The sequence below is a fragment of the Eurytemora carolleeae genome, unplaced genomic scaffold, assembly GCF_000591075.1.
Source record: "Eurytemora carolleeae unplaced genomic scaffold, Eaff_2.0 scaffold857, whole genome shotgun sequence".
Taxonomy (NCBI): Eukaryota; Metazoa; Arthropoda; class Copepoda; order Calanoida; family Temoridae; genus Eurytemora; species Eurytemora carolleeae.
Window position 1 is genome coordinate 143,418 of NW_019397932.1, and position 7,163 is coordinate 150,580.

Genomic DNA, 7,163 nt, shown 5'->3' on the forward strand with positions numbered 1-7,163 from the left:
AACTATCCCTTGATCTCCTACTATGTATATTTAACTATCCCTTGATCTCCTACTATATATATTTAACTATCCCTTGATCTCCTACTATATATATCAAACTATCCCTTGATCTCCTACTATATATATTTAACTATACCTTGATCTCCTACTATATATATTTAACTATCCCTTGATCTCCTACTATATATCTTAAACTATTCCTTGATCTCCTAATATATCTAATAAACTATCCCTTGATCTTCTACTATATATATTTAACTATCCCTTGATCTCCTACTATATATATTAAACCATCCCTTGATCTCCTACTATATATAAATTAAACTATCTCCAGGTGTATGAACTCCTCTACCATCCATCAGTGTTGTCTAGTGAAGCTGGAAGTACTAGGTTAGTATCCGCCCTGCACCTCACCTTTACATGTTTATATGTTTATTCCTTTACTTATACCGCCCTATTCAAACTCATTTACAATACAGACACTCATTCATACCTTCTCATCTTCCTAATCCTTCCTTATTCAATCCTTGTTCATCCCTTCTTCTCTTCCTAATTAAGCTTTCATCATACCTTCTCTTCCCTATTAATCTTAACCATCTTCTTTAACCATCCCATCTCCTCTTCCTATCTTTCATCATATCTTCTCCTCTTCCTTATTCATCTTAACCATCTTCTTTAACCATCCCATCTCCTCTTCCTATCTTTCATCATACCTTCTCCTCTTCCTTATTCAGCTTAACCATCTTCTTTAACCATCCCATCTCCTCTTTTTATCTTTCATCATACCTTCTCCTCTTCCTTATTCATCTTAACCATCTTCTTTATGCATCCCTTCTCCTCTTCCTAATTTATCTTTATTCATACCTTCTCCTCTTCCTTATCCCTCCTCATCCTTATTCATTTCTTCTCTTCTTCCTTATCCTTCCTCATTAATCCTTTTCCTCTTCCTTTCATCTTAATTTATTCCTTCTCCTCTGCCTTATTCATCTTCATTCATTCCCTTTTCTTCTTCCTTATCCATCTTTATTCATTTTTCCGCTTTCTAATAAATCATTATTTATCCCTCTCCGTCTCTAGTTTTGAACTGAGAATATATTTTAAAACTGATAAATTTAACTAATGTTTTGGTTTTAAAAAGTGAGATTGAATTCTGAAATTGAAGTCCTGCTGACCTCCTTTTTGTACGACCACCAACCATATTTTAATTCCTTACTATGAATGATCCTGTTATTCCACCAATCTACATATTTGCCCTTGCCTTGAATTTTCCGCCGAATACAGATGTAAAATGTAAAAATTCAAAAATTCCTCGGAACCCCGCAGGGAGCAGGAGGAGTTTAGGGAGCAGTTAGAATCTTCAAACTGACATGCTGTATTGGAATGAGGATGGCAGAGTGAGTGACGGAGGTGAGGGATACATATGGTCATGGATAGGTAGGAACTAGGAATGGTTATGGAGGGTGAGATATTCATCCGTATCATCCCACCCTTATTACCCCCACCCCCCTTATTTTCTTAAACCCCTCTTTATTCTTCCCTTCCTTCCTCAAGTTCTCCGCCCACGTGGATTTTCCTGTCAAATCCATGTATCACATTCTCATACTGTTGCATATACAGGGTTACTCACACAGGATGAGACTGTAAGGACAACTTCTTTTAATGGCGTCTTTTATGATTTAGCTAAGGAATAAACACGTTAACAGCTGCAAGGAATCATGAATTTAAAGAAACATACAGTAGAATATAAGGAAACATACAGTATAATCGTCTTTGTTTATTACAATGTGTACCACTAAATATGATAATTTCTTAATAAGAAGGGTTTGTAAAGTCGTCTTCTTAATATATATTCACTGTTTAGCTTAATTTTATAAGAATATATGATTTACATAAATAAAATTATAAACTATAAGTAAGGTAGAAAAGAAAATTTAGAATTTAGATCTTTAGTATTTAATAATGTATATAGTACAGGGTTAGCCACAAAGGATTGACGCCAATTGATTCTGATATGTTTTACTATAGATAACCCATGTTTAAAAACGGTGACCCTCCCTTTATAAAAATAGCAGGTGCGATGCACAACGGTAAACTTAAAAGCATTTTATGGTCAAGAACTATTGAGATGTACATTCTTTTAATTTAAAAATTGATCGTTTTCTATTGTGGCAGTTCTACAAAAGTGAGGGAATGTCAAAATTAAACTATTTCAAGCTGAAAAACTAGAATATCTTCCACATTATTGATCACATAAAAGTTTAAATCAGGCAATAATATACTTTTAAGCTTTGTATTACCTAGAATGAATGAGAAATTCATGTTTTTAACTATGAACATTGATTATTATCAAATGTGGGGTTTCTTTACAGTGACTTGCGGAATTTTGCAACAGAAACAACGAAAAAAAAGTCAGAATTTAAACGCTTTTTTAAAAGTTTTAAATAACACAGCATTTATCTATATAATAAAGCTCTTCGCTATGTATATATGATAGGTGCCCTATAGATTGCCAAACAGCTGGACTGAATTGGCTTAATTTTGTAAGGGAACCCATGGGTACTCTGGAAGATAGGCTAACAAAATTAGAGTTTTCCCCTCAAAATTCGAAATTTTAATTATTAAAACTCCAAAAAATCCAAATTTTGTCCACGGGCAACGCCAGAAACTTCAGCTAGTGACTGTTGTTAATCCGGTATGCACCTAGTTGAGTGCAGTGGCGCTTTCTATAATGCAAGTCACAAACTAAAGAGGAAGGGGCGCCAAGCAACCATAATTTCCAACAAGTTAATTCATAAATACATAAATATCAAATAACTGTTTTCATCAAACCAACTGATTCACCAGAAAAGTGTTCACAAAAAATACAATTTTAATTTTTATTTTTTTGTGAACCAGAAATTTGTTAATAAAGTTTTAAATGAGAGTTGTTTAACCCTGTACAGACATTGTCTGTACCACAGGGGGCCCGTACTCAATTTAAATATTTTAATCAATATTTTACATTTTGATTCCTTGGAAATAAAAATATTTACAGATCCTGGGTTTATTATGTGTCTAAACCAGCGGGGAGTTGATTCTAATGATGTTTGATTGTTTTTGTTTTTACTAAATATAACTTTAACAAGAAGACGTATCCAGTGTTGCCCGTGCACATCACGTCGTTTTGTTGTCCGTGCCTCTTCTTCTAGTAGAAAATGAGTCCCTGTTTTAACAAAGAGAGCATTTGAAATCAGTTAAAAACCGATTTGGTTTCGTCTTAGATTTTCAAAGCCCTACAAATATTCGTTTTAATATAAAACTAACATTAAGAAATACTACCCAACAAACAAAACACAGGTTTTCAACGAGATTAGCATTATGGAGAACTGGTTGATAATTCACGTGATTAATTCACGTACCCTCCTTGTGTTATACTCGTGGTAAATCCACTTTTCACAATCTTGAAGATTCCTCATGTGTACAGCACGGGTAAAAAACGCGAAAATATTCTTTGAAAATTCTCGTTGTTATTTCACATGTTGTACACGTAGCAAAATAAACCAGTGCAAAANAAATTTGGTTTGGCTGTCTCCGACAGGAGATTCGAGTTGAAGACGACATTTTACAGAGTTCTTATAATTAATGGTTAACAAACATAGTTGAACATTGTGTAGACTTAAAATGACTCTTTGAGAATATTGATCATTTAAAGTTTACACGTTCAAGAGGTGTAAAAGATATAAACCAAAACGTTTAGTTTCTACACATTTTATACTTTTACACAGTATTTTCTTTAATATATTTATATATCAGAAATCAACTATACACGTGATTTAAAAAATGTAATTTAATTAGGTGGGGGAAAAATAATTTTCTCATGTAAAAAAACCATGTACATCTCGTGAATAAACTCAAGTTTTCTCCGTGTAAAAACTCGGTCCTAGACCCGTGATCAAACCGTCGACGTTCACCATGTCAACATGTAAATTATCACGACATATTCACATGGGCTACTTGTGTCAAATACACCAGAAAATCTTGTGTTTTCCACAGGTTTTTGTTTGTTGGGTATATCAATATTCGTATCCATCCTTTAAAATTTGTATAAAAAAGACTTGCTCTGCGTCCTCCCCTTCCCCCAGCTGTCAGTCTTTACGAAGGCATCCCACCGAAATTATTCACTTGGGACCTACCAAATTCAACCCCCATTACTCATGCTTTTAAATGAGCGCGGCGTTCTGTCAAATCAGATGTAAAACTTGAAGAAAGTCTTTCCCCACCTCGCACGCCTGATGTTTGCACTTCAGCCCCTGCCAAAAGTTAACATCACCAGATTACCGATTTACATAATTTTTAATTTGTTACATGAGATAAAATTTTTTTTAATGCTCATAGCATGTTTCTTAATATTTTCAAAAAAAAAATGTCAGCTCACATGTATAGCGGTTCCAAATACACTAAATGTTTCTCTTAAGTGCTAATAAAAAATGTCGTCCTTAACATAATCAGAATAACTTTAGAAGGTGTCTCCTAGTTTTATTGTAAACTCCGTAAATATAGTTCCATTCTTACAAATTTCTTAATTTTCTTAAAAATGTCGTCATTAATCCAAATTATATCTAAACTGTTTTATGTAACACGAACAAATGTTGATCCATAGTATTTCCAGAAATGTCGTCTTTATTATTACTTAAGAAATTTTTCAAAACGTGTCATTTATTTGCATAAAACATCATAAAAACATGGTCATTTTTATAACTTCAACTAATCCATCCCGTAATGTTATTTATATGTAATATAATGTAATATGTATCAAAATGACTGATAAACTGTGCGAATTAGACCGCTTAAATATCTTGTTTAAAAAGATGAAATTTCATAATAATATTTTTTTTTGGACCCACTGCACTGGGCTTGGAGAAATTCAGTATTAAAAATAGAATTGAAGGTACTTATTCCTGTTACTTGGTAAATTGCATTATTTTACTGTAGAAAAAAAATATTGGTAGAATTCAGCAAAATATATATATTTATTTTTCCAAAGCCTTTAATAGAATTTTAGAAAGATGTTTGTTAAAATTTTCATCAGGGGTGATGTATTTGAACAGAATATGATCAGGATCCGTCATTTTCTCTAAAATATATAATATAAATGAATATAGCAATACTAAGGTTAAGTTAAAAAATTAAGAGACATCGGAAGAATTTATAAAATGTCTTTTTCTTAACTTTCTAATAATGGAATGTTGCTGATAATATTTAGTTTTTTTTTAATTAAATGATTAGATGGAGCTCTTTAAAACTGTTTCCGCATATTAATGGCAATTTTTTTTGAAAAATTGTCAAGACGACATTAAATAAATTCTGTTGATAACTCAAAATCTTTGGGGTAAACTGTATAATAATCTGAATACTCGGTTTTTCTAGGTAATATTTTTAATTTTGCCTGTCTTTAAAAGTTTAAATCTCTCTTGTGGTAGTGTAAGTTGCGACAAAAAATGAGCCTAGTCGGTTCAACCGTTATGAGGTTTATTGGTTAAACAAACAAAAAACAGAAATACCAAATTTAAATTTAGATAATAAAATCGACTTTTTATTTCTACTTTTGGTTTTTGACAAGCTTTAATTAATAAACTAAGATGCAAGTGGACATGTAAAGAAAGGGAAATTATTGATTAAAGTACTTTTTGTTTCCTGAAATATAATTGTTCGATTACTTCAACTCAGGTTAAATACTCTGTATTGATATGAATTGATACTCATTAATGAATAATTAATGTGATTATCATTTTTGAAAATTTAGAATTAAGCCGTAATATTTTTCCTGAGAATTTAAAGTATTATTTTTAGATATACTATCAATAAAGCTAACCTTCATTTTCTCTTATCTTCTTATGAGCATCTTTCTTTTCTTCATGTTTCTCTCTATGTTCATATGTCTTTTCATCTTCTCCTTTATCTTCATCATCTTCTTTTCCTTCGACATAGTCTACTCCAGGTTCTTTTTCATCATCAACGTCAGTATTTTCCTTCTTCTCCTTTTCTTCTTTTTCTTTTTCTTGGTCTCCCTTTTCTTTATTTTCACTTTCTTCTTCTCCCTCTTTTTCTCCTCCGTCTTCTTCTTCTTCTTCTTCCCCATCCTCCCCTTCTTCCCCTTCACTTTCTTCTATTTCATGTTCTGCATCTCCATTATCATCTTCTCCTTCTTCATCTTCGTATTCTTCATATTCTTCTCCTTCTTCTTCTCCTTCGTCTTCTCCTTCGTCTTCTCCTTCTTCTTCTTCTTCTTCACCTCCTTCTTCTCCTTCTTCTTCTCCTTCTTCTTCTCCTTCTTCTCCTTCTTCTTCTTCTTCTTCTTCACCCTTTAATGTTAAAATTCAGTGATTTCCATAAATCTGTGCAATATGAAGACGACATTTAAACAATCTGATGTGTATTTGATAATGTTAGAAACTTTCTCAAAGGCTTTTTCCGAAGCAGCAACTTCCCACGGGTATTTTTCCAAGTGGAAACTTCCCAACTGTTCAATTTCCCGAGTGGCAACTTCCAAAGTCTGTCCTAGCAGCTGCACTTGGCCCCTAGCATGCTTTAGCCTATTTGAGCCGCAGCGCTTGGCCCTCATTGCAGCATGCGGCGCCTCAAAAGGCCTAACCAAAATAGGGTTTCCAACGTAAGTGGATTTTACTTGCGCGCAATTGTCAGCTCATGTGCACAAGTGAATTTAATTTGCGCGCAATTCTGTAATAATTGCGCGAAATATAGGCAACGGAATTGCGAGGAACTGCGCGCAATGATTGCTTCTGCTTGCGAAATTTCATAGAGTGGAATTACGCTATAATTGCGAACAAGAAATTGCAATTAATTATTTGCGGAATTGCGCGGAATTGCGTGCAACAGAAGTGTTTTCTATCTAAAAATCAATAACTTTTACTGTGACTTAAAAATTTATGGAGCATATACAAGATTTGAAATATCTCTGTAGATTTAAAAAAAACACTTATTTCAATTCAACAGTTTTCAATTTATGAGTTTCTTGTGGTTAAGCCACTAATTAACAATTTAATATGAAACATTTTTCATTAGTTCACACTGGATAAACATTAAAATGGAAACTTTTATTGGTGAAAATTGTAAGGTTCGTTTAATCAAAATTGATATTTTGCTACAGTGGGAACCATAGTACT

The 7,163-nt window shown here is 32.8% G+C and overlaps 1 long non-coding RNA gene across 1 annotated transcript in view; it reads right to left on the reverse strand.

Annotated features, from left to right (window-relative positions):
* Positions 1–6,298: 6,298 nt before the first annotated feature.
* Positions 6,299–7,163, reverse strand: part of LOC111716363 (uncharacterized) — a 3,462-nt gene continuing 2,597 nt past the window's right edge. The window contains exon 3 of the long non-coding RNA XR_002768467.1: positions 6,299–6,341. This is a non-coding gene — a long non-coding RNA (uncharacterized LOC111716363). The remainder of the gene's footprint in view (positions 6,342–7,163) is intronic.